This window comes from Hylaeus anthracinus, unplaced genomic scaffold (assembly GCF_026225885.1).
Source record: "Hylaeus anthracinus isolate JK02 unplaced genomic scaffold, UHH_iyHylAnth1.0_haploid 12001, whole genome shotgun sequence".
Classification (NCBI taxonomy): Eukaryota; Metazoa; Arthropoda; class Insecta; order Hymenoptera; family Colletidae; genus Hylaeus; species Hylaeus anthracinus.
Window position 1 is genome coordinate 8,318,577 of NW_026534348.1, and position 27,510 is coordinate 8,346,086.

General features: G+C 45.6%; 1 pseudogene; it reads right to left on the reverse strand.

Moving 5' to 3' along the window:
- Positions 1–65: 65 nt before the first annotated feature.
- LOC128891332 (muscle-specific protein 300 kDa-like) lies at positions 66–27,383 on the reverse strand (annotated as a pseudogene).
- Positions 27,384–27,510: the final 127 nt, after the last annotated feature.

Genomic DNA, 27,510 nt, shown 5'->3' on the forward strand with positions numbered 1-27,510 from the left:
GAGAGAGAGAGAAAAAAAGAAAAACTAAAAACAGCTATAAAAGGAGTAACAAGGTAGACGGGCAATTTTGTTGTATCGTTCAACTTTCTGTATATTTCAATTCATTGTAATTATGTTACATCGACAGATGTATACCGCATTTTGAAAGCTCTGTTCTTATAAAAATACATAACAAAGCTCGATCGCGCAGCAAGCAAGTTATCGATAATTTAGGAAGCGAAGCTAGCGGGCCGTTAAATACGCTCGTTTAGTTTTGTACCCGGCATGAATCAACTTGGTGATCGTTTTGTGCGTGTCCAGAGTCGGTTTCGTCCGGAAAGAACGCGTGTTAACATGTCGGTTTCACGGTAGATACCATTTTCGCGTGACGCGTGTACGTGTCTTTTCGATTATTCTTTCAAATGACCGTACAAAACCAAACCAAACTATACAAAACAAACAAGAAGAACAAATTTGGTACAACCTCAACGATAATCGTACATACTTATATATTACTATTGTTTATTTCTATCGACCGATCTAGCACCAATGACTATTTTCGCATGGGCGATTACGCTAAAGTACCGTTCAGTGGACGTTTCGTTTTCGAATTACATCGAACCGTTCGATATCTCTCGACATATAAACGTAAGGTATAAAAAATAAAGTCGGACAAGTCGTATTTCTTTCGCTTACATTCCTAGCGTGAATGCGAAACGAGCGGGGAACTTGTTTCGTGTGTACTTGCGCAAACACAAGCGATTCGTTATCTCGTAATAATCGTAATTAATTAATCGTCAACGTTTTCGCGCATTCCATGTGACATTAACCCTCTCTCTCTCTCTCTCTCTCTCTCTCTCTCTCTCTCTCTCTCTCTCGCTCTCACTCGCTCTCTCTCTATCTCGATATACAAATGAACAAAAAGATTGGGAAATGGAACAATATCTACATTACGTATATATATATATGTATAAATACAAAGACAGTAATGTTACATGGAATGTCGGACAAACATAATCGGAACCGAAAACAGATCCGTCGATTACCGTGCAATCGTGCAAGAAGGCGTGCACGAGTCGTGGACCGCCTTTTTGTTTCATTGAAAGTGTTACATCTCGAGCCCGCGAGCTCGTCAAACAGGAATATCGCGCGCAGTATGACGATTATACAGAACGACAAATAAACGGATGCTGGCCATGCGGCGACGATCGTTTTGGTCCGTGTAACGTGTTTGATTACTACAAATAGAAACTTTTTATCGCAAGGTGTAAAAATGATTCATCGTCGTCAATGAGAGCGTCGACGATTCGATCGTCGGCGTCGTCCAGGAAGAGGAACGTGGGTCGAGGGGAACGATCGATTAGCTGGAACGACGATTCGCGCGATCCGTCGACTTCTAGTTCAGACTGGCCGAACAGACAGCAACGTAAATCCATCGATCGCGTAAAACACGACCAAAGTCTCGTTCGGATAAAACAATACGTTCGAATACGAGTGTTTATTGGTTATTCGAAATTGTTATCTCGATAAGAAATTTGCCCATCTCAGGATCGCGGTATCTCGCGATTTTCGGTTCGCGCGGCTTCTATGGTCGGTTCGGCTCAACGATCGTTTCAAGCTCGCAAAGTCGTTGGAGCACGGATCGGGCCTCTTTATCGTTAGATCGGCGGTGGCCCGTTCGGATAGACGACCATTGGCGTGAAGCTTCTCGCGAGGTTGTTCGAGAGCATGCAGCTGTAGTCTTCTTCCGCGGACGGTACCAACGTTGCGACGCCAAGGACTGCCAGCATCAGCGCTTGAATTGGCAAGGAAACGCGCAATACTCGACCCAGGAAACGATATCCCCGAGAAAATATCGTTCGGTGACCGTCGGCGTCGTCACCACTGAAACACGTGTAATTACTTGTATATCACTGGATGTCTCCATCAATTTTCTACCTATATAGCATAACAATAACAGGTATATTCAACCAGAATCAGTTGCTAAGCTTTTCTTTTACGCATTTACACCATTTACAAGCATTTACATTTATGTAAAATTAGTAGGCAAGAAAAATGGAGTTTGATCGAGCCAGCGTTTCCTAATTGTTTCTGTTAGCGATGCAACCGAGTGGCGCGATACGGCATAAATAATGATAACGATGTGCTATTCGATCGTAAACTTATTAGGAAACATTGCTCGGAAATAAAAACAGAAAGTGAAAGAACGTACTCTGTGCCGGGTGCGTCGGCGTCGTGGGGCCGAACGGTTCCAGAGGCAGCTTCGTCGAGCAGCTACAATACAATAAAAGAGAAAACAGAAACGATAAGGTACTGTGCGTGTGAATGCTACCGATACGAGGCACGGAACGATAACTTAATTCGAACTAGAAAGGGATGATCGATTATTAATAATTTTAGGTGAACGAGAATTTAAACGAGACGACTATGAATCCCCGTCGATACACTACCAACAGTGTAAAAGATGTAATCGATATTTTCCAATAGTTTGTTTCGAATAATTACGCGTGCATTGGTCGTTGGTCGAATTAATATTCGACTCCGTGCTTCGCGTTTGAACGAACGATTAACGTGATCCTACGACGTTGTGCACAGGTCTACACCGAAGGCTAACATTTACGAAGCAAGAACCATCGAGAATCGGCAAGTAACCTCTGAGGATTGACGTTTCCTGTAAAATTTTGTCAATTTTTCTAGAACCTACTGGAAATATGTACGTATACGGTGCTTGCGATTTGCTAAATTTTCGATCGAGATGCCTTACACGTCGAATTTTACACAGTTTCAAGTTTCTGACCGTGAAAATAAACTACTCGTAAGAGTAAACGTAAAGGTAAAAAGATAGAGGAGATGACGCGGTGTAACTTACGTCGCGAGAAAGGGAAGCGAGAGACGTGGTTGCAGCAGCGAGTCCAACGTCTCGTGGATCCATTCCTAGCGCCGATCCTAACTTTAACGCGTATATTCCTGTTAATCTTCGCAGCGACTGTAACCTGAGTCGTAGTTCCTGCAAGCACGCTCTGGTCTCGCCTTTTTCGTCCAGCAACTGATTGGCCGACTCTTGCAACGACAAAACTCGTGGTTCGCATCGCTCCAGGTCGCTCCTCAGTTCCCTGAAACGAACAATCTCTTTAAATCGTGGCGATCGTTCAGAGCATCGTCCCTATTGGTAGCTCTTTCATATTACGAAAGGTATCTCGACGTAATGGTACAAGATTCGATCGATCCTCCGCGTACCTGAACTTGTTGTACTTGGCGGTCATGATTTCCGGCGTTTCGGTCAAGTCGACCGGCTCGCTGGCCCTTATGCTAATTTCGGTTTTTTCCAGCCAGACGAGCAGTTCCTCTATGATGCGATGAAACTGGTGATTCGACATCAACGCGGTCTGTAACAGATCCTGCCAGTGCTCAGCCAACTCGCACACTTTCTCCCATCTTTCGTTCGCGATGGTCAATCTGTCTCTGAGCTCCGTGGCTCGTCGCGTATCCTCCGTGTGATCGGCAAGATGAGCGGCAACGTTATTTAGACCAACCAAGATGCTCTTGTGACTATCCAGATCCAGCAAGAATTCGCGATGGTCTTGTATAACGTCCTCCAGTTGTTCGATATCGCTGGGCGGCGAATGTTGCTCGCTCTGCGTGCCCTCCGCAAATTCCAGCCACTTTTCCAGTCGCCATAAATCGTTCTCCAGTTGCGCCCAATTGCGACGCGAACACAAAGGACAGGTCAGCCTGCCGTTGTCGCTGCGCACAGCAAGATAATCTTGTTGTTAGCGTATATCGGTTGAAAAGAAAAAGAAAAAGGAAATCAAGTTTCCAAGTTACCCAAGTTCTCGGATTTGTTGTTCCCGAGTTCTCGCCAGTACGAGAAGGTTTTCGTATCTGCTCGTCAGCGCTGTTACTTGGCTACCTCTGGCAGCGTCTACACTCAGCTTTCCATCCTCCATAAGCAAACCGTACAGATGACGAACCAGTTCGATCGACGATTGGCAGCTTCCAATCAGTTTACTCTGCGAGGGGAAATATGATATTTTCATTAAAATAATCTCAACGATATAATGGTTCTTACAGTGGGTGTAAGAAGTATTCGTACGCTGATCAATTTTCAAAAAAACTATGTAAAATTGTAATTTATTAACTTGTTTTTTTTTTTATAACAAATGACATTTTACATATTCTCGGAAATCTCTAGAATAGATATTTTACAAAAAAGATGAGTTGCAAAATTAACAAGAGAAAAACGATTAATCGATAGAAATGTTGAAGCAATAAGTATTCGTACTGTTCTTATGACGAACTGTTTACAGTTGAGTTTGTAGCAAATCAGTTTATTGCTTCGTACAAATTAGAAAGCATCAAATTTCCAGTAAATAGGGAAATGGAAGAAAATCCCATCCCGAATAACGTCAACATTTAGTTAATTCAAATTTCGTTACTTTATATAAATAACTAATTTCTTTTTCTTACTGTCTGTTCTAGAGATTTCCAAGAATATGTAGAATATCATCGATAATAAAAAAATAAGTTAATAAATTACAATTTCACGTTACATTAAAGCTTACGATATTCTTAGCAGCTGCGTTCAGCGTAGGTCCCGGGACAGGATCCGGAGTAATAGTTATCTCTAGCGTGTCCAACGCGTCGCTACATTCGATAAGCGCAGTCCCCAGTTCGATCAAGTACGCGTCGCTCGAAGTCATTCTCAACAACCTCGGTAACGTGTCCACTTGAACGCCGGTATCCTGTTCGAACTTTAACGTTTCCACCTGCACAGCCTCGTCGACCTCGATCTTTTCCTGTCCCTCGATTTCCGCCCTCAACGATGCAACCCTACTCTTGATGTCCTTCCACAACAGCTGATACTCGTCCACCAATTCCTGAATCGTAGCTACTTGGTTCGGATGACATTCTTGCATCACCTTCAAGGCTAAATCGTCGGCCTTTCGTAGGGTAACGTTCTCGGTTTTCAACTCGTCTTCGATCTCGTTCAATTGTTGCAGTCTACGTGGTATCGAGGCTTTCTGTTCGGGTGTGGCGAGATGTTGAATTCTGGTCAGCTGAACATCGATCTGGGTTAGTCCGACTACCGCCGCACCATGTACCGTAACGAAGTCTCGATAATTTTTCTGTCCCTGCTGAACCGCCAATAGAATAGCCCCGACTCTAGGCTTAAACGTTCGCCACTTATCGATAAGCCGTCTAATTTCGCTGATAAGCGATTTGAGATTATCGGGCTCCAAACCTGTCCTCGCCAAACGGCCAAAGTTTTCTTCTATTATCTTCATCGGCGACTCGCGGGTCTCTAGGTCTTGGGAAATGCTTTTCGCTCTCTCGACGGCCTCCTTCGATTCGTCCTTTGAAACTTGGTCCAGGCTGTTCTCCAATTCCGAAATCGCTTCGTCGGTCTGCTCGAGCCAGCCTTCGTGCTCGGCTTTCATCTGCTGCAATTCTTGCAGTATTTTCCACGCGAGAACGATCCTACCTTTTCTCTCGGCTGATTTCACGCAGGTGGTCGTCCACCTAGACTCCAGAGCCTCCATACCGATCTTGATCGCGTCCGTGTCGAACGAAGCCTTCCAGGAGTCGCAATCGCTCAACAGTATCCCGCAAGAGTTTAATACCTCGCCAACGTTTTTACTCTCCGCCTCGATCGCCTTTTGAAGGTGTTCGTGGTCTCGAAGCTTTTTATCGATGCAACTCTGGGAAACTGTCTCTATCACGAGCGACTCGGATAACCGAGACTCGACGTTGGCTAGCCAGATTCTCAATTCGTTTATCCTCCTCTCTAACGTGTTCATAGTTCTCATCAGATCGACCAACTTGCTGGCTCTGGCTTTGCCTGTTGCTAGCAAACGGTCCCACCTCTCGTTCGTTTCGTCCATAGATCGCTGCAACGCCTCCTTTTCCTCTGCCTCGGCAACTTCGATCAGATCCTGGCCAACGTTTTGCAACCACGAAACTTCTCGTTGCTTAAACGCGATCTCCGCCTGCAGTTCGCACTCCAGTCTTTTCACCGTCTCCTCGAGCTCGTTGGGAGCCGTAAAGTCACAGTTCTGGATTCGCGACTCCATTTCCTCTATCCACGATATCAGTCTAGCTGATTTCTCCTTCCAGCGATCATATAGACCGCAACGTTCTTCCAGCCTGTAGACCAGCAATGCCGCCGAATGCTCGAGATTGCCGTGTTGTTGATTGAAAAGCGCGCGTTGCTGGTTCAAACATTTCATGTCCGACGGGCTCAAACACTCCCTGAATTGCTCCGTGATGACTACGAGAGAGTCCAGCTCGGGAGTCATATCGGAGAGTCTCGACTGCAGCTGTCTAACGGTTTCCAGTTGCTCCTTCGTTCTCGACAAACTGGCAGGCTTCGCGTGGAAGCTCGCGCTGAGGAGCTCGTTAATCTCGTCGAACGTCGAGCCGATCCTCTTGGTTTGCTCCTCGTAGTTGGCGTAAAGCGTTTTGATTCTCCGAACAAAGTCCCTCCAGGTCTCGAGGCTCGCGCTCAGATTGGCGATCCTTTGAGCATCGGCGGCATGTTCCATGCGTATGGAGACAGCGAGGGCTTCGTCGCAACCGACAAGAAGAGATTTCTGTTGTTCCCGAAGCGACTCCAACTGGTCCTTACCTTGCGGTATCTTTTCCAATAACGTCTCTATCCTTTGCAGGATCTTGTCCAACCTTCGAAGGTGAATGAACCTAAGATGCAGTTGACCTCGTTCTCTCTCGGTTTCTTTCAGCCAGACGAGAAGCGCCCTCTGATCCAGTTTATATCTTTCCCAGCCGGCTAATCTATCGTGAACCACCGCGTGCCTCTCCATGATTTTGGCTAGCGTCTCGTTGTGCAGATTGGTCAACGCGTTGAATTGTTCCGTGGTCGATAAACTGCTGCCCTTCTCCGTGCGTACCGTGAGAATCAGATTTTGTTGATCGGTTAATAGATTACGATGAACCTCGCAGAGATTTCTGTGCTCCGATAGACCGTTGTAGTCGCCGGGGACGTCGTTCGAAAGGAACTCTTGCACGTGCGCCAAATACTCTTGCCACAGTTTCAACGCGGTCGCGCCATCCTGCGTTTTCACTAGACGAGCCGATAAACGGTGATACTGCTGGAAGGTCTCTCCGAAGACCTTCTGCCATAGCTGTAGGACTTGGACCACCGACGGTTCGTGCGTCGACACCTCCAGGCTCCGCTCCTTGATAGATTGAAGTTGCGGTTCCGTGCACGTCAGCGCGAGAAGGTGATTCCGAAGGAGTTTCAACTGTTCCTTCGACTCGCCTTCAGTCACCGCGGTTAAACTCTGTAACGTAAATAAAATGACAATTTCTTACCACTAGCAATATACCATACTTTTCGAATGAACGAACAAATACAGCCAACAAACGCAACTGTTATGTACCGTATATGTACGAGGGTCGTTCAGAAAGTAAGTTTAACGATGCTAGCGCTGGTCTTGGTGAGAAGGTAGAACCGCAAAATTTTAGGAACATGTTCTCTCATCTATTCAGTTTCTATATCAGTTTCGTGTGTCGTAGACTCTGGTCGGTCGATTGCCGCGTGTTTTGTAACATTTTATAATGGAGATTCCGTTGAAATTTGCGTCCAAGCGATTATCGAGAATTATGTTTTATTCGAAAAATTAAAAAATTGTCTGAAAATTTTAAAAATGATCTCGTTTATGTGTTTTGACCACTCTTTCACAGCGCAATTAGACCGTTAAACTTACTTTCTGAACGACCCTCGTATAATACAATATATCGCACCGACACGTCTGGTATCGATACCGGTATCAGCCTTTATCATCCGATTTAGGAATACTTTATTGTTTATTCGTTATCGTTTCATCGTCTTATCCGTCTTTTGTTCGATGCGATTCGCGAGTATAACCCTGTAATAACCGTCCGTCTAGCCCCAGTCTATTCGCAGTGGTCGCGTCCTTGGGGATTTTCATCGACATCGAGGAATCACCGTTGCCGATTGCACCCCGAATTCTATCGGAAACGTGGAACGTGTTTAAAGCGTTTCGGGGCGTCGAAAGTTTCGCCAAGAGTACCGGGTGCACGTCCGGATTCAGCTGTTGCGGATTTCGTGACTGATGTAATTGCCACCCTGGTTTAAGCCTTTCGGCCTTGACACAACAAATTGTTTCGGAACTACCGCGATTAAAATATAAACGCGCGTGCGAGGTAATGATCGCGAGTCTGTGCCAAGCACCAATAGTACGCGCCCGCGCCGGAAACCGATGAACGCGTGCAACGGATACGTCCGATGAGTTCGAGATATCACCTTGGTATCGCGTCCGTTAAAAAAATTTCGAATAATTCGAACTACGACGCGAAACCCGAATCGGCCAAGGTTCTCTTCGCCGCGTTTCGGACTCTGCGCTAACCTTGCACGATTATAAAAATAACCATCCCCGAGGTTCTGTGTTCCGTAACACGTGCCTGGTCATGTACCACATATATACACAGTTGTATACATTTACGAGCGAAACCGAACGGCTCGTAAAAGCCAACGTTACCGTAAAACATCGTTTCCAATCGACGATCCGAATTTCGACTAATTTCATTTTTCGTCAGTTTACCATTCGGCAAAGCGGACCGGATAATAAACTCGCTTTTCGTTTCCACGTATTTCGAATTTCATCTCGCGTGGGATGAAATATCGTTAATTTAGTGTGTTAATTTTTCAACATATCGCCGAAGGGATTTCGTTTAAAATTCTAATACCGTATGGAGCAGCGACCTCAACCGACCAAGAGTAGCGGTGTTCCGACGGTGCACGGCAACGGCGACGTAGAGGGTCTGGCGCTAATAAATAAACAGTACGACCCGCTAACCGACGCGTGCAACGTTAAGCGTACGTCTAGTCGCGTTTTCCTTCCTCAGGGGCTGTAGCGGTGTTTATAGCTGCAGTACGGGTTTAGCAATCACGAGGTACCCGAGCTAGAGGGGGGTCAGAGCGGGCCCCAATAGATGACACGTAAGAGATACTGCAAACACTATTAAAACAATGCGGGACTCGTGTAAGACGATAGTAAGAAGATTGGAAATAAGCTAGTAATAAGTAAGCAGTAGCGCAATAACTTTGTATAATAAGTTACGCCCTTTAAATAAACGAACGAACGACGCGTTTTCCATCGATACAAAACCGTGTACGAGCAACAAAAATATTTACCGAACAGTATTCGTTACGTACTCCCCGAATTCGTTACGTTTAATATACGATAGGGTACTATATTCTCGCTAGAAAAAAAAAAAGAATCTGCTTGTCAAGAAATGAACCACGCTCGGCGTAATTACTTGCCTGTTGAACCGAGTCCAAGAAATTTTTCGTCTGACATAAGTCGCCTCGCGCGAGCTCCTGGTTGAGGGCACGGGCGTCAGCCGTGTCCGCGAGGCACGACAAGGTCTCGCGGATATCTTCGAGACGCTGTCCGAGGGCTTCCACCTCGCAGTGCAACGGCTCGCTTGCATCCAGCCCGACGTCGGATGCAATCTGTGCCACCAGACCTCGAAGCTCTGCCAACCTCTCCTTGTGTTCCGCCATCGTCTCCTCGCAAACCTGATGGAAATTCTCGTTTCAAACCCGATTTCCAGATCGAGTTGGGCTCTACGTACTCGTATTCGTTTCGAATGCACAGTTACTTTAATATTCGAACACTATAGTTCTTCTGGACTTGTTTGTTTATATCTTCGTAAATTATCAAAATATTCGTTCGGTTGGTTTTCATTATATTAAATTATATATTATAGATGATAAAGATATACGCAATTACCTTAGTGTACATTATTGTATAATAAATTTTTAACAAAAGAATGTCTAGTTTACATGTTACAATAATATTCGGACATCGCTTACATTACTTACAATTAGCTTAGCGGTTCTAGAAACGTATCCAATGGAGTGTTTACACTTTGTTGTGTTTACGTACTATGTAGTACCATTGTAAATAGCCGAAAATCCACGTTTAAGTGCGCCGCAATTAGAACTGTTCCATGAATGTGGAAAATGTGTGAATCCACGAACGATTCGTCGAGCACTCAAGGAATGTGGATATAATGGTCGTGTAGGTCGGAAAAAGCCGTATGTGAATGAAAGAAATAGACAGAAAAGATTAAAGTTCGCAAAAGAATTTATTAATAAAGAAGAAGTACATTTAATAAAAAATGTACGTAGAACCCTAATTTTGGTAACTTGTCCGAATATTATAGTAACATGAAAACTAGACGTTCTTTCGTTAAAAATTTATTATACAATAATGTACACTAAGCACAAGGTAATTGCGCGTATCTTTATCATCTATAATATATAATTTAACATAATGAACAGCAACCAAACGAATATTCTGTTAATTTACGAAGATGTAAACAAACAAATCCAGGGGAACTATAGTGTCCGAATACTAAAGCGAGTAACTGTATGTACCTACGCGCATCGAAATTTCAAACACATGTCAACTATGTACCGATGACAGGAGAATCGCGTTTCTACTACAAATATGTAGATCGGTGTTATTCTCGTTAGAAAAAGCTGTACACAAGATATGTAGGCAAATGTAGTATGGCTCGAGTGCTTTACGTATTCATATTTCATCTGCGATCTGAAATAACAACGTTTACACACACACACACATACACACGTACGCGACGTCACGCGAATGAATGGCGCGCGCACAGATGAATGGAACGAATATATGAATGGGAGAGAGACAAAAAGATCGTCGTTGGAAAAAGTGAAACGTGTAAATACTACTGACAGATGCGCGCATGACGCATGATAGACGCGATTCGATACAGTTTCGAGCCGAAATTTTATACTCTTGAGTATTTATCGAACAAGTTTGCTTGCCAATCTCGTCTCTTTAACAACGTTTGTAGACTTTCGTTATTTCGTATCTTTACGCACGACTACATGTAACTCGGATATATCACGTACATAAGGAACGAGTCGAGTATTCTTTTTGGAACGATGCACTTGAATTTTACTTCGAGAGCGAAACAATAACTACGTATAAGGTAGATGGAAATGGGTGAATAGTATTGACGCCGCCATATAAAAAGCACAGAGCATCCACCACGATCCCGGGTAGAAAAAGAATGCTAGACTGCACGTCGACATCCAGCGATCGTTGGATCGTTGAATCGTACGTACCTTCATCTCCTCGGGTGTGCACATGATTTTCAATTCGGGTCACCGTTCATCGTTTCTATTTTTCAGTGTGGGTCGCGTCGCGGCGTGGCGTCGGCGTCGGCGTCGGCGTCGGCATTGTTTCGCGTAGGCGAAGCGGTGCGGACACGTGTCGTACCGAAACGGGACACATGTCTCGAATTTTCGACTCGTGGCGACGAAAATAAAGAAAAACAGCAAACATAATCACGCGGAGCGTGCGTCGTGGCGAAATTCACGCAAAGCGCTTGCGATGCGCGAAAATGCGAGTAGCGTGACGATAAGGCCGCGGAAACGGTACAACAGATAACGACGCGATAGACGATGACTCGAGACTCGAAACGGAACAGAAACAAGCGTCCCGACGCTCTGGACCGGACTGCCGCCTCCGGGGATCGATGCGCATACCCCGACCGAGTGGGGGGACTCTCTTGCCCCGTATTTCAACGACCTACCCTCGCAGAGTCACGTTTCGCTCGCATTTGTGTAGGGTAAATCCCTATCGTTCTACGTTCTATGTCCTGTTTCTTCTATGCTATGCTATGCTATGCGTGGTGTGCTGGAAACGATAACGCTAATTCGAAGGTTTCATTTAAAAAACGCGCGCGCGCCACAATCACGTCAACTTCCCTTCCATTTTACAGGTGGGATAAGTCAGAGATTGCAAAGCAAGTCGATTAAAGATATTTACTTGATATTTTTTAAATATTAATCGACAGTGGTAGGACAGTTAAGCTTCCGTAGATACGAAATTTTTTAAATTATCTAAGGACGATAGACTGCAAAGATAGTCTTGTTTGACGATAAATACAAATTTTACAGTAAACCGATACGAAACGTTACGTCATGTATGTTCCACGCGCGATATCAACGACGATCGATATTAGAAGCAAACACCGAAGTTTTCATAAATTTGTTTTCGCGCAGAAAACGATACCCGTATACCATGGAGTAAGAAATCATCGGTAGGGGCCGATGAGTCACCTCTGATGGCGTACACGATAAGATTTCAAGGTACGGTAATTGGTAATAATCCCTTACTCATAGAAACAAAACGATGTATTAAACCTCTGGAAATGCCAGCGTACCGTTCCATCGATAAATAATTTGCGTTTTACCGATGCGGAGCACACGTACGAGAATACATGTGCAATATTTTACCCGATGACTCAAACGTTGTGTACATATAGTATTAATTCAAACAAAATTTTCCACTCTTATCGCTCCTACACGTTTCTCTTGTTTACATTACACACGTGTTTTATATTTTTCGTATTCGAAGATCGATCATTCTCTGCCGAATCGGACACTTTTTGGAACGACGTTTCGCAAGTTTAAATATATCGCAGTTCTTAGGCGACATTTAAACGTATCTTGAAAGGTATCAGAAAGTGTTTAAACAAATTGTAACCGTTCAATCAACAGTAGGATGAGAATGAAATGTTTGTTGTATGCTCGCGCCAAAGAACGAGGACAACGAACTGAAAATTAAACGCATACCTTGATGTGTTTGACGGCCTCTTCGGGTGGTAGATTGGCGACGCTGTCCATCTGCGTGTCCACCCAGGCTTTAACCGCGGCGCTCGAGTCTTTGTATTGTTCCCACAATCTGCAGGCGTGCTGATACTTGGTGCAAAGGGCATCTAATTCGGCCCTGGTGTCCTCCCAGGCCTGTACGGCCTCATTTACCGCCGCCTCGACCTTCTCGCGGACCTCTGCAGCGCAACCCTCCCGCAGAGGTTCGGCAGCTTCCCGCAATTCGCCAATGAGAACTTCTCGCGCGCCCAAATCACCGCTGAGACCCTGAACAGATAAAACGCTTGTTCGTAGACATAAACGCACGCGCACACGCGTTTCCTACATCACGTTTGTCTAAAAAGTTCTAGTTCGGCTTCGCAATTCGATCAAATTCTTCGACCGCCACGGGTTAAGAAATAGGAGATCGGAGAACGATCGAGCAATCGATGCCCAATAGGCCAAAGTCTTTCCACGTTCGAATATCGTAGAAATCGTGAGATTTTTTTACGTCATGTTACCGAAAATATCTCGCACTTTGACTGAGATGAACCAATGTTTGCGTAGTGCGTCAGGCTTCGCGTTTCGACGAATTAACCGACGAACGTAGAATTGCTCGTTTCATTGGTTTCTAATCGACGCGGTCAAGTTGGACATTATTAACGTTCTATATCCCTTGTATAACAAGGTTGATACACGTATCAAGTGGGTTCAATCGAGTTCACTTAATCGATTTATTAATTCGCGTCTTACCGTAGAGATCAAGGAAACAAACTCGCGCAGAAATGCTTCTTTTGTACGACTCGAACGAGTTGAACGAAAAGTTAATCGATTTTGGTTTTTTCCTCTTCGAATAATCGCGACACTTTACGGCCGAGTTTCACGCGTACATACGTGACGACGATGTTACCAAGGACGAGATTCTGTTCAGGCTTATGATTTCATCGTGTAGCGTAAAACTCGTGACGCGGATTAATTATTCTAACGAGGGAAATTGCACTGCGCGCCTGCTATGCTTATTAGCTACAATTAAAATTATCTGTGACGCGCGTTCGATATTATTCGGCGTCGATACGGACAGAGGTATCGTCTATTTCTTTCGATCGCGTGGAATCGCGTGGAGCAAGATTATTACGTAATTGGAAATACAGGAGTAATTGATACGGCAAAAAGAACGTTCTGAAATTACTCCATTGTTATTCGTTGTTTAATTCTCAACTCGATTCGACTCGACTCGAATTGTAATCCATTACGAAACTCGCGTACATCGGATACTCGTGTTTCTTAGGGAACGAGAGAAACGCGAAAAAGAAGAAGGAGGAATCCAAAGAACGCAACATGTTGCGATATTCGCATTATCGTAAGATATCGTACGAATCAGATTCACCGTGCGAGAACGGCCGCGCCGCGTTACTCAAAGAATGCACACCCAGATTTCCCTTAAATACGTACTATAAATAATTTTGAGTCACGAGACTAGCACGTTTCGAGGCTCGCGCCATCGAATTCGGTCAGAGCGTGGTTGAACTAATTCTGTGCCGTGTACTCGAGTTCGTTCACCTGCCTGAGAATTTTCCATCGAAACAGTAAGCGGAAATCGAATTACCGTCGACGCGTTTCGCTCTCGATTTTCTGTTTTCTAAGATTCATCGAGAAACTTACGTGTACGTATTGGAATCTAAATAATTTACGATTACCGCGATTATTCGAATCGCCCGATTTTCCACGGGCCGGAAGTAACCGAGGTGTGCGCGCGCGCCTATGTCTCCGCTTGAAATTGTGGCCGCTGAATCGCGATAAGCAACGAGACAGGATGTTGCGGCCTGCCTGAAATTTCCGCCTTCTGCGTGTTGCGTAGCTGCAAACGCTCAAAATTCTTGCGAGTCCCGGAGAAATGCTACTCAACCGTTAAAAGATCATTTTTATCGAAAACATTATACCGAAGCTTGTTCGTCGAATCCCGCAAACGTTCGCAAGTATTTAAAAAGCAGTTATTTTTCCTAGATCGTTTAAATTGAATTAACGTAACAGTACGGGCGATATTTGCGCGACGAATCGTAAAAGAGGCTATAAAAATGCGCAGCTGGACGCGCACGAATTATCGACGCGACGTCTAAATTCGTGACTAGAAATTCGCCAAACGAAACGTAATCGGAAACGAACGCCGGGAAGGGAAATCGTAAACACGCCGAACGGTCTTCGAGGCTAGGTAAATCCACGGCTTTTCCACGTGGCATAGTTTACATACCGTATCACTGCGTCATAGTTCCAGTCACTTTGGTCGTTTGTGTCATACCGTGTAATTACATCAAATCGGATTAGCGAGCGACGCTTGTCTGGAGCATGTCTGTTTTTTTTCTCTTTCGAGTACTCGAACATCCGTCACGTTCGTTACAAAAACGCATATAGAACACAGGGAAAAGTATATTCTTTATATTTTTCTTTCTATATTCGCGTAATCGACTTCGTTTTTCAACGAGTACGATACCGTAACGATATCGTACCGTCAGCAGACGTTAATGTCACGTGTATTTTTTGACCCGATTCAAATTTCTGTATACAACCAACGCGACGCGACAGATGAAACGACCTCCGAAACATCGGGAAGAAAACAGAACATTTACGAGATTCTCGGCGTTTTACTTGTCCTTCGATACAAACGTTGTTTTTTTTATTAAACATATCACTATCCACGCGTTTCTCAAATAGTTCGCTTGCTTCTACGCATCGATAAGGGGGACGTGGATACTTGTCGAGCACACGAGAAAACTCTAAAATGTTAATTGCAATCGTAGCCTGTCGCTTATAAATTATGACGTACAAAGTTCGAGAAGATAGGAGCGAAAGAAAGCCGCGTAACGCATTCCAACGTAACACCGAAATTATCCGAATCATTTTCAAGTTTCACAAACGGTTCATCGTCGAATCGTCACCGACCACAGTTCTCACAGTTCAGACACGGACAAAGTTTTCGTTCAGATAAAAATTTCGAAAAGTTAGGTACAAGTTATTCGTTAGAGTTTCAATTATAGAATGGCATCCGAACGAATAGAAGTGAGCGTCGCGAACAAATCACTGTACCGTAGATTTATTCGTCATCTGTTCCACGAATTAAATTTTGTCGATCTTCGTTGTTAAGATATGAATATTCAACGCTTACTTCCGACCAGCCGATTCACCGTGTCGAGCGCAAACATACTGGGCTCTCCGTGAACAGACGTAGCGTCGACCGTTTCCTCGATCTTTCGCGTGGTTCGCGTCACTGTCGTTCCTCATTCTTCATTTCACGATCCGTCGAGGCTCGAGGAAATTTCGGAACAGCTCGATGACGTTGTCGCGTACGAATACAAACTACTTATCGCCAAATAGAATCGGAGAACAAGAGAAAAGGAAAAAAAAAAAAAGAAAGTCAACTCGCAAGACTGGGATATCGAAAGAACAATGTTCAGTTCGGCGCGGCGTTTAAATGCGCGCGCTGTAGATCCAAACGCGACGACGGAACTCGTGCCACTGATACGCGACGCGACCCACGATAACACCGATCCAAACCCGGACAACGCGCATGCTCGGAACAAGCCGCGCTCCTTTCGCACGTGCCGAAGGTTATCGCTACGAAATGTATGCTTTCCGGTGACAGTGCCTTCTTAATCGTGCGATCGAAATCGAAAGTTTACAAATTTTTATTTAAGCCTTCTCCATCGAATATCAAAGATTCGTTAATTAAATACGCACAATTTCTTGGTTGTGTAACAGAACTAACGCGCGCGAATAATTTTCAGCAACGATCGAACGATTTTGTATTAAAACAAAAAAAAAAAAAAATAAATAAAATAAGTAGCAAAATAAGTTCCAAAGTAAAATATTCGATTTGCTAATGTTGCAGTGTTCGAAACAAATGCTTTCTCGTTTTTCAAGCGAAGAGACAGTTTCCTGTTCGCTGGGATCGAAAGCTTTGGGCGCAAGTATGCAGGTCGCTCGATACTCTCGAGTTCCAGTTATTTAAACTTGTAAAAGTTTCAACGCATTCCAGATTCTGTAGACTGTAAACGGTTCGAAGAATGTTCGACCGTCAAGTCGTTTGTGTCATAAATCTTGGGTGGTTCGGTTACGTTGTTTTCTGCACGAACTTTGAATTACGGGATATCTAATTTTTCACGGACATGAATTGTTGGTCGATTAAAGGAAATACCCTAAACGATGAGTTAGTAATAGGTACGTTGTTTTTTTTATTATAATTAAAGTGTAAATTGTAATAATGTCGGAATTGGTTTCGACGTGCTCGATCGTACGATAGTTATTTCGTTTCGTCGCGGCGGCAATTTAGCGAATTTAGCGGAAAAGTTCAAATAATTAATCCTTGTCGCGGCGTATTACGATTTTAGAGATTTCAACGCGAAAGAAAAAGTTTGAAACTTACCTCCAAGCGTTCGGTAGCTTTCAGCAATCTATCGTAATCGACGGAGCCCTGAACGGTCAACAGCTCCATCATATAGTCTGCTTCCTGAACCGACTGTTGCACCATTTCCAACTGCCTCTCGAATCTTCGCCACAAGGCGAGTCGATTTTTCAACAGGGCCAACAACCGATGGCATCTCGTCTCTAAATCGGTGTGTGTGTCCTGTATACTAGAAATGTCTCGTTCCACGCTCACCGGCGAAACCGAAACTCTCATCACGGTGGAAGGAGTGTGAAGCATTTGCCTGAGTCCCATGATGTCTTGCCACAAAAGTGCGAGGTCGTCGGCGACCGTTTGGCAGCGATCTACGGCCGCTGCGACCACGTCGCTTCCCTGTCGCTCGCTTCCCTCGCACTGGTCCAATATAGATGATTGCCGTTGATGAGCTTTCCGGACGCGGCCGAAGCCACGTTGGATCGCCTGAAGCCTCTCCCTGAGTAGTTGCGCGGCGCCCAGTTCCTCGTTTATCTGGCTTTCGATGCGATGAGCCGAGGACAACAAGACCCCAACTTTCTCGCTTTCCGCCACGGGTAGCAGACCCAGTCGACCTAATTCGTCTTGGATCAACGAGATCCTATCGAACAGAACCGTCAAACGTTCGATGTACAGATCCAGCTCCTCCTCCGTTTTCAAAACACCGTGAAAACCATCGATCGTCATCCGCAGCTCGTTCAACTCTCTCTCGAGTAGCTTCAGCTTCTTGTTCGACGAGATTTCTTCGGAGGAGATGTTTCGGGTGACTTCCTCCTGAATGTTGTTGATTCGTTGGGCCACGTCGTCCCAGTGATCTTGAACCTCGCGATGGAATTGCCTTTGCAACATTTCGTCGGACAGCGGAATAATCCTCAGGGCTTGCTCGAAGCTGTTGTTCGCTTCTTCTCGTATGTTATTGTGAACCTCGTATTGCGCTTTCAGTTCCTAGTTGGAAACGTAACGAAAAGGTTTTACGAAAGGTATTACGAAGGAAACTATAAACATAGTACGTTATTTTCAAGAGGTGATCATGGTTATCCAACCAGAAGAAAACATACCCAAAATTGACGTATGTGACCTCCCGAGAGATCGCGGAGATTCGCCAATTCCTTCTCCACTGTCGTCATCCATTTCTCCACCCGATTGATCAACGCTTCCTGATTGCACCAACTCTCTTTGAACGCCAGCAGTCTTCTCAACGAGGATTCCACGTTGTCCTGAAGCTTCGTGATCACATCTAAAGCTTCGCCGTAACGATCCTCGGGATCCTCGATGTTTATCAACTCTTGAAGACTGCGCGCCACGTTTAAAAGCTGAACAAGCCGGGCATGATGCGTTGTTACGTCTGTCACTAGTGACTAAAAAGAAAACGAAAATAAAGCTCTCCCATCGCGTCGCGTCAAATATAGTTCTTAATACGCGTATCAACTGTTCGGTGCAAACCAAGCCATTATCGTACTTACTTGATACAAGGAGATGTACTGGTCGTAATCGGACGAAGTTACCGTTTGGAGATCGGGAACGCGTTGGTGAGCAACCTGGAGCCAACCCCTTTCCTCTTTCACTCCTTGCTCGAGAATGATCCATCGAGACGCGGCTAAAGCCATTTGCTGAGCTCTAGACGCGGCTTGATCCAGCAACGACATAGCTCTGCTGTGGAGTTGTTCGTGAAGGTCCGAGTATTTGGTTCTCGTGTCGGTGTCCAGGTTGCCTTCCAACGATTCCAGAATCCCCCGACAGTGATTCAGGTTGACGAAGAACTTCCTGTGCTTCTGCATCTCTTCCCGCAAGTGTTCGAGACTGATTACGGAGATTGGACTCTCCAGTAAGTTTTCCGCGATCTCGGTGATTTGCGCGAATTCCCGAAGCGTCTGCTCGTACTCCTCGGCCAGGAGCAGCAGTTGTACAAGCCGCTCGCGTTCGATGGATATGCCGTGCTCGATCATTTTCGTGGTCTCGTGCGCGGCGTAGATCTCTTCCGGGATGCGTTTCCCAGGATAATCGCGTTGCAATTCTTGCGACGCGGTGAGAAACGAGGCAGTTTTCCACATGTGGCAACGGTTCGTGTTCTCCAGTTTGTCGAGCTCTTCGAGTTTCCATTTCGTGGAGGCCTCGAGTTCGATGAGATCGTTCAGTCGAACGCGTTCATCTTCGATTAACCTGTCGATGCCGTACCAATCGTGATAAGAAAATAAAAATTCATCTATCGCTTGTCGAACGGTTGTCTTACCTGTACACGTTGTTCACGCCATTCTCGAATTCATCCCACCTTGCCAGCTCGCCGGTGATGTACTTCTCGCCGTCCTCGGTTGCGTCTTCGATCATCTTAACTTGATGCATCAGGCCGTCAAGGCACTCCTGCAAGTTGCCGCGATCTTCGTCCGGGTAATTGGACTCGATCACTTTCCAGATATTAGTCAACTCCTGAATGTTCTCTTGGACGTTCTCCACCTCGTCCCTGAGCTCGATGTAGATCTTGTCGTCGTGAGAAGGACCGGTAGGGCACTCCTTGCTCAAGAAAATTCTGTACTCGATCGTTTCCAACCACGTAGAAATCGTCTCGACGATTACCACCAGCGTCTCTTCCATGGCGATCGCGTCCTTTTCTTGGGCCGCGTCCCTCAAGTGAGACAGTTCCTTGCGTATATCCGCCGCGCGTTCCTCTGCCAACTTTTCATTGGCTACCTCGTCCAAACGAGCGATGCGCAGAATATTCCCTAGGTGACTCGGCTGTTTACCGTTTCGAACATTATCCATCCGATCCGAGATCGCTTTAATGGTTTTATTAGTTTGCGTCATTTGATGCGGAGGATGCTCGTATTCCATGGTTTCGCTTAAAAGGAAACCTTTGCAACTGGCAGCCTTCTGCGGAATCGAACGATGCGGTATCTCCCACGAGCCATCCTCTCTCTCCGCGATCTCATATTTTCGACCGGGTGCTTTCGCCGCGGATTCGCTTATAATGTCGGCGTAGCTCTTTATCTTCGGTCGATCCTCTTCCTCTAAAATTGATTCTACCGGCGAGAATGGTTCTTCGGTCGTATCCATGGGTTCGGGGGATGGCAAGCTCGTAACGACTGGTATCTGTTGTTGACTTGTCGATTTTAACGATTTTACCTCAATTTTCTCCTCACCCAAACTCCATACGTATTGCGTTTCTTCGCCGATCGTTGGTTCCGTACCTCTTTCGATCTCGTCGATTTTTTCTTCCGGTGTAAATTTCAAATACTCTTCCTCCGCTTTTTCTTTTTCCGATTTAACGAAATCGCGAGTGGGCGACTTGTCTCTGCCGACGTTCTTTTTAGCAACATCGGAGTAAGACAATTTCAAGCCAATGTCACGCGATTCCATAGGTTGACCAAATATGGATTCGAGTTCTTTTTCTCCTGGTGAAGAAATTTCGATGGTCTTGTGTCTTCTTTTCCGTTTCTGTCTCCTCGCAGCGTTACCGTCATTCGCTTTTACTGAATTGTTTGAATCTTCAACGATCGTTGCGTTCTGCGACGCCGACGCGTCCGTCGACTTACTCGTAGCGTCGCGGTCGGTTGTACCGGTATCGCTGCTCGACAGTTCTATGGTCGCCTGCAAATGGATTTCAAACGACGCCGACGTGTCCGCACCAGCGTCTTTCTCCGACCCAGTAGTCTCCAATTTCGGTGACTCCACTCGTTCCGGATGTCTTTCCGCGTCTTCACTTTCGACGACCACTTTCGAGTCATCTTTGGTTTTTTGTACTTGTACATCAGGTGCTTCTGGAATTTCTGTATATATCGGTGGTGACTTGATCACCATCGACGCGTCTACCGCGTCTACCGTCGCGGTTGATATCGCGTCACCTCGCGCATCCTTGGCCGTTGCTTCGACTTTATCGTTACTTTTATCCGTAATCGTTTCGACAGCTTCCAATACTTGACTCGTTTCCTGAGAAACCGTCACCAGCGACAACTTTCTCTTCTGGTCGTCCGGTTGCGTTTGTACGCTACCTTGTCGCGTTTCGGGAACGATTTGTATTTGTACGCTTTTCTCGACGCGTGAAATTAATTCAGGTGTTTTTATTTGTACAGAGCTATCCGATGTCTTTACCTCACTCGACGAGCTGGTTTGCGATTGCACGTCGATCGTCTGTTTCGCTTCTTCGATGCTGGTTTGGGCGGACAGTTCGCCAACCTTTACTCGAACCGGGGAAACGCTTATCGGACTCGTCTGAGACACCGTTTCCCGAGTGGCTTCCGACGATACGGTCTGCGATTCGGTTTCACGAGTTTCGGTTTCTCCACCGATCCGTTCCTCCGTTTCGGTAGTCTTGGAAGCTACAGAGCTCGGGGTTACGTCAGTCTGAACACCGAGACCGATTAAATCGTTGGCCGCGGTCGATGCTGGAGTAGCCGTTTGCTGTTCCGCGGCAATCAGAACTTTTTCGGCAGTCTGAGTCTCTGTAGCTGTGGACGGAGCTGTCGGTAAAGTTTGCGCCTCCGTGGAAACTACGTTCGCGGAGACAGTTTGAACCAAGGTATGTTCAGTTTCTGTTGGAACGATCGCGGAATGAATTTCTTTCGCGGGACTGGTTTGAACGGCGTAATCTTTTGCCGGTGTTTCGGTCCTTTGTATCGTCTGCGTGCTTATTTCGTCGCGTTTCGGTACAGCTGTTTGCGCACCGAAATCTAACACGGATAACGAACAAGTCTGTATTTCGGAGTGCTGCGTCTCGCCGGATAACGGGGATGTTTGTATCTCCGCGTGAACTTGTTGCCCTATCGGAGCCGGCGCTTTCGTTTCTTCCGAAGTTTGCGCGCCAAAGTCCAAGACAGGTAAAGGTGACGTCTGCATCTCCGTGTGAACTTGTTCCATTTTCGCCGCCTGAATTTCTCCCAAAGTTTCCGTTCCAAAGTGTAATTTTTGTAAGAAAGGTAAGGGGGACGTTTGTATTTCCGTGTCAATTTGTTCCATTTTCGGCGCTTGAATTTCTCCCAAAGTTTCCGGTCCAACGTCTAATTTTTGTAAGAAAGGTAAGGGAGACGTTTGTATTTCCGTGTCAACTTCTTCCACTGTAGGTGTCTTACTTTCTTCCGAAGTTTGCGCGTCGACATCCAATGTAGACAAAGGTGACGTTTGCATCTTCGCGTGAACCTGTTCCGTTTTCGGCGCTTCGATTTCCTCCAAAGTTTGCGCTCCGAAGTCTAAGAGAGGCGAGGGAGACGTTTGCATCTCCGTGTCAACTTGTTCCACTTTCGGCGTTTTTGTTTCTTCCGAAGTTTGCGCGGCGAAATCCGATATAGGTAAAGGCGACGTTTGCACCACCGTGTCAACTTCTTCTACTTTGGCCGTTTGAATTTCTTCCAAAGTTTGCGCTTCAACGTCCAATAGAGAGAGGGGAGACGTTTGTATCCCGGTGTCAACATTTTCTTCGAAATCGTCCGGGGAGATTTGGGGAGACGTTTGTACATGTTCGTGAATTTCTCGAACCTGAAATTTTCTTGTCTCTTCCGAAAGCTGCGGGGATGTTTGCACGAAAATTTCGCAAACGTTGCCCTGCCGCGAAACCATGGTCGATTCGTTTAACGCGGTACCTGGAGAAGCTTCATCTTTGCTACCGCCTACGTCTTCCCGTTTCTTTTTCTTTTTCTTCTTCTTCGTCGCTTTCGCGTCCTCGGTCTCTACCGGAGCCAGATCGTCGGTAAATTCTCCCTCGTCGGTGGTAGTCTTGGGAAACTCGGACTGCTCTTCCTCCCTAGAACTTTTCGCTCTCTGTTTCTTCTTTTTCCTTCTCTTCTTCTTCGTTTCGTTCCCATCGTCCGGTGTAGTAGCAGAGGCCATTGTTCTGTCGTCCGCACGGTATCCATCCTCGCCTTCCGAACTTTCGTCTTTAACGGTGAAATCGAGTTCGGTCGATTCGATCATTTCCGCTACGTCCGGTTGCGGTGTTTCGCTAACATGTTTGGAAGAGTCGGACAACGGGACGTTGATCTCTACCGAGTCACCGATGTTCGAAACTAACGAAATACTCGATCTCGTATCGATCGACTCGATCGGCGATTCAACCGCTGCTTCCGTAAGATGCCGACGCTCGTCTTCCTTTTCCGAACCGATGGCCGACTCGTCCGAAGCGACGACTTCTTTTTCTGATACGATGACAGACTTATCCGCCATTGCTATTCCTTGTTCCCATGGTGGCGATGTTTGAACGGTTCTGTCACAAATTATCGGGGTAATTTCCTTATCCTTATCCTCTGTAGGAATTTCGGGTAGCGGCGATGTCTGAGTGATTTTTTCGCCAATTATCGAGGTACTTTCTTTATCCGCTGGTAAACTGATGATAACATCTTTCTTTACCATGTGGTATGACGCGACCATTGGCGTTGGTTCCGCTTGACTCGATACGGACACCGTGGGTTCGATTTCTTCTCCCTCTTTCCGTACACCCAAAGATATTTCAACCTTATGCAGGAGTGGTTTGTACTCTGGTTTTAACGCCTCGTCAAAGTAGTCGTATTCCGATTCAGGTGCAAAGGAATCTTTAACCATTTGTTGTTTATCGTTAATTGGCTGAATACGCGGCTCGTCTTTCGTTTCTTTTCCAGCTAGCGTTTCGCTTCGGTCAGGTTCTTCTCCCGAGATGTCAACCTTCTTTCGTATCTCGATCGACGGCGACGGAGGGATAATATCCATCGGTGGTGTATCGTGCGCTTTGGTTGTTATCGTCGACGTCGTTTCGATTGCAGAACTTTCCTTTAATATAGGAACATTCGAGTTATCGACATCGGCATCTACGGTGCGGCTAGTATCATCGTGCTTTTCTAAATCTACCGTGCGACTTTCTATTTGTATATCAGGTGTTTTGATCTTTACGGGTGCATCGTCAAACTTACAAGTCGCTTTAGCGGTGGGTGTTAAGTAATCCGACGCAATGGAAACGATCGGAGATTTGTCCGATAACCGTTGCGTCTCCGTTTCGTCTACCTTGATTTCTTGGATAGGGCTCTGTAAAGCAGCGGATACTTGAGCATCGATAAACGTACGACTGTCCACCGGAAGTGGCTTCTCCTCGTTTACCTCGATCGTAAACTGCTCGGTCTCGTACTTGTCCGTGGTCCCAAGCAAAGGCTCGTTCTCTTCTCTTCTAACAAATTCGAATTGATCGACATCCAACGAACTTTGCATCGATGGCTCTCGAAGACTCTCCGAAAACTCTTTCTCGTAAACTTCCGCGTCCACGGATCCCTCTCGAGCGTCGCGAATCTGTTCCATTGGGATCTCTGTATCCGAAAATACCTCTTCGATGATCACGCTTTCCTTTTCGACCTCGGGAATAGTAGTCTTTCTTTTTGTTTCCAAGTACTCTGTAATTGGATGCATATCTTTAGCGAACGCGCCAAAAAATGGTCCTTGCATAGGAGTATCGTCAACGTCACCTTGACCCAGTCCTAAACTTTTCTCCGTCTTACTTTCCACCGTCACCTCTTCCTTTTCCTCTTCCACTTTCTCCGTCGTCGTCGTCGGTTGTTCGTCAACGTCGAATTGTCGTTGTTCTTCGCGTTTCACCACGTTGATACTTATATGTGGTATGTTCTTCTCGTCTATTTCCACTTGTTCGGGCTCTTCTATTATTTCCTCCGTAGTGGTCTCCTTACCATCGACGATCGTCACCTTACGAATGATTCTTCTGGTCTTCCTGACCACCCGTCTGGTCACTTGTTGCACCACCGCGTGAACGCTGGACGTTTTCGCCTGATATTCTCCGGCCTCCGTCAGAATTCCCTCCTCGAGCGGTTGCGGGCTGACGTCTCGGATGTTACCTTGCGTGACCGTATGCGTGTATCGAGGCACCGATTCGTATTCCTCAACGTTAACGTCCTCGTAAGGCGTCTTCGTTCCGGTCGCGATTTTCCCTCCGTAGATCTGTTTCGTGGTGGTCTCGATGGTTCCGTTCGGTTTCGCGGTTGTCACCGTGATCTGCTGATCCCTCATGGTGGCCTCTGAAAAGGCCTGCACCACGGACGGAGCGTCTCCGATCGCCGTCGACATCGAGGACAAGTGTTGTTGAGATGTATGCCTACTCGTTACCGTGGTACGTCTCAATTTTCTCACGATGATTCTCTTCGAACCGTCTTCGTCCACTACGATCTCGGTGGTGACGTCGTCCGGTTCGACCAAAACCGTCTCGAACGATTGGGGAGCCGCGTGAACGATGTTCAACTCGCTGGTAGTATTCTCGGTGTTCTTAAGATCCTGATATCGCATGTCGACCACGATATCTTCCGGCATCGTGTCCTGATGTTCCCGATCGATTTCCTGGCTGAAAGCGGTCGGTAGATTTTTCGTGGCTATCTCGATCACGTCGTGGTCGCCGTCCGTGCTCTTTACGATCTTTATAGTTTCCTGATTTTGAGGGGTCTCGTCTGGGTACGACGTGTCTACGGTTTGCGTGGTCAGCGAATGACACACCGCGGCAGCTGGCTCCGGGATACGATTCGTAGATGTTTGCTTGGTGAGTTGACGCGGTTTCTCGAAGTTCTCGTTCGCTAGCAAACTCTGGCCCGTTTGCAGAGACACGTCAGCCAGAGATGGCATGCTACTCTCGAGAGACGATCGAATGGAGGGTGCTTGATCTAGGGTAGCGTCGTCGGGCTCCGACGCCGACGCCGACGCCGACGCTGACGCCGACGTGTCGTCGGCACGCGTTTCTTCGTCGCGAGCATCCTGAAAAATCGAAAACGATCTAGCTAAAGGTATCCGCGTGACGTTTGAACAGGTTGTTTCCGTGGTTCCTTGCATGGAATTGCGAGTCCTCGACTTTCCAAATTTCACATTTTAACGTGGTACGAACCCAATGATTTTTTTTTTTATAGGCGGTAGAAATTAATTATTGCTAATTGGAAGCTGTGCGATTGAAATTACAAGCTAGCGATTTGTTAAGGGGTTGGTCGCAGTCAGGAACATGAAAACGTACACTTTCTCGAGTGTTTTTTTTTTTGTAAGGTATTAAATAATAATTCTTATGAATGAAATGTAAATATATTACAAAGTATGTCTTGAAGAACTATAAACAAATTTTTGTTTTGAAAAAAGGTTAATTCATTTCGTCGTAACAGGCGATGGCATGGGTTGGCACTTGGTTTGCAGTGAGCAAGATTTCTTCGAACTGGTGCACCTGGAAACAAAACTAAACGTAGATTTAGAAAATATATTAGAATAACGAGTCTCAAATCGAAGGATTTTTTATTTTCTTATATACTTTTCTTTTTATTTTCTATTTAATCGCTTAATTTTATAATGAAAATTGAACTTCAACTTCAAATGTACGTCACTTTGTTTTAAATTAATTTTTCCAAAATCCTTCGATCGAGGACTCGTTAGACTAATGTATTCTCCAAATCTACCTTTATGTTTGTTTTCAGGTATACCAGTTTGGAGAAATGTTGCTCGCCGCAAACAAAATGGCCACCTACGTCATCGCCTGTTACGACCAAATGAATTAACCTTTTTTTAAAACAAAAATTTGTTTATAGTTCTTTAAGATATATTTTGTCAAATATTTAACTTTCATCGATAAAAATTATTATTTAATACCTTAAAAAAAAAAAAAAATAGTCAAGAAAGTGTCCGTTTTCATTTTCCTGACTGCAACTAATCCCTTAATGACGAATTTGGTACGGAATTACGATGAATTCGGTTGCGCTTCAATGATCGAAAGCTTCAATGATCGGTCTTATGTAACGTGTCAGACATTGGTGACGAAGACAACAGCGGTGCCCCCTAAAGTAGTAAAATCCATCGAATGTTTGTTAGCGACACCGTTGCGTTAATCACTTGTTTGTTACGTGAAAGGCGATGTTACGTGATTCGGCTCGAGTTTGAATATTTTAATCGGCACGCTCGCACCTGCATGGCGTCGATGGAAACGGAGACGAGAGTTATTCGGTAAGTAGAATCTCCCTCGAGAGCAAGAACGGGAGTGTCCGCGGAGAAGAACACTCGGCGTAACACTGTTTTATTTTTAGCTTTCAATGAACGCTACGCCCGATTTCATTTCAATGCGTCTATTTCGAGCACGCCTGTCGTCTATAATACGCCTGCTGTATGTAAAACTTATAGAAAATACAAGTCAGCGCGATCTATCGTAGACAGATGTTTCGCGTCAGCTCGCATGAGTAACGCAATAATATTCACCGATTCGAAATACACGTACGAAAGAAATTAATAAAAATTGAAAGAAACGCTGGATTTCTAGAATTTTTACTAACGTTTCAAACGTTTGCGATTGGACCGCGTTAACGATCTTTTCGTATCGACGCCGTTATTATCAATTTGAAATCGTCTATGCTCGTATACGAGTACGTACGTGTACTCTAGGGTAAGATTCCTCTCGTTGCCATATCGAGTCGCGATACATGTACGGCATATGCTACGTTCGGTGATATCG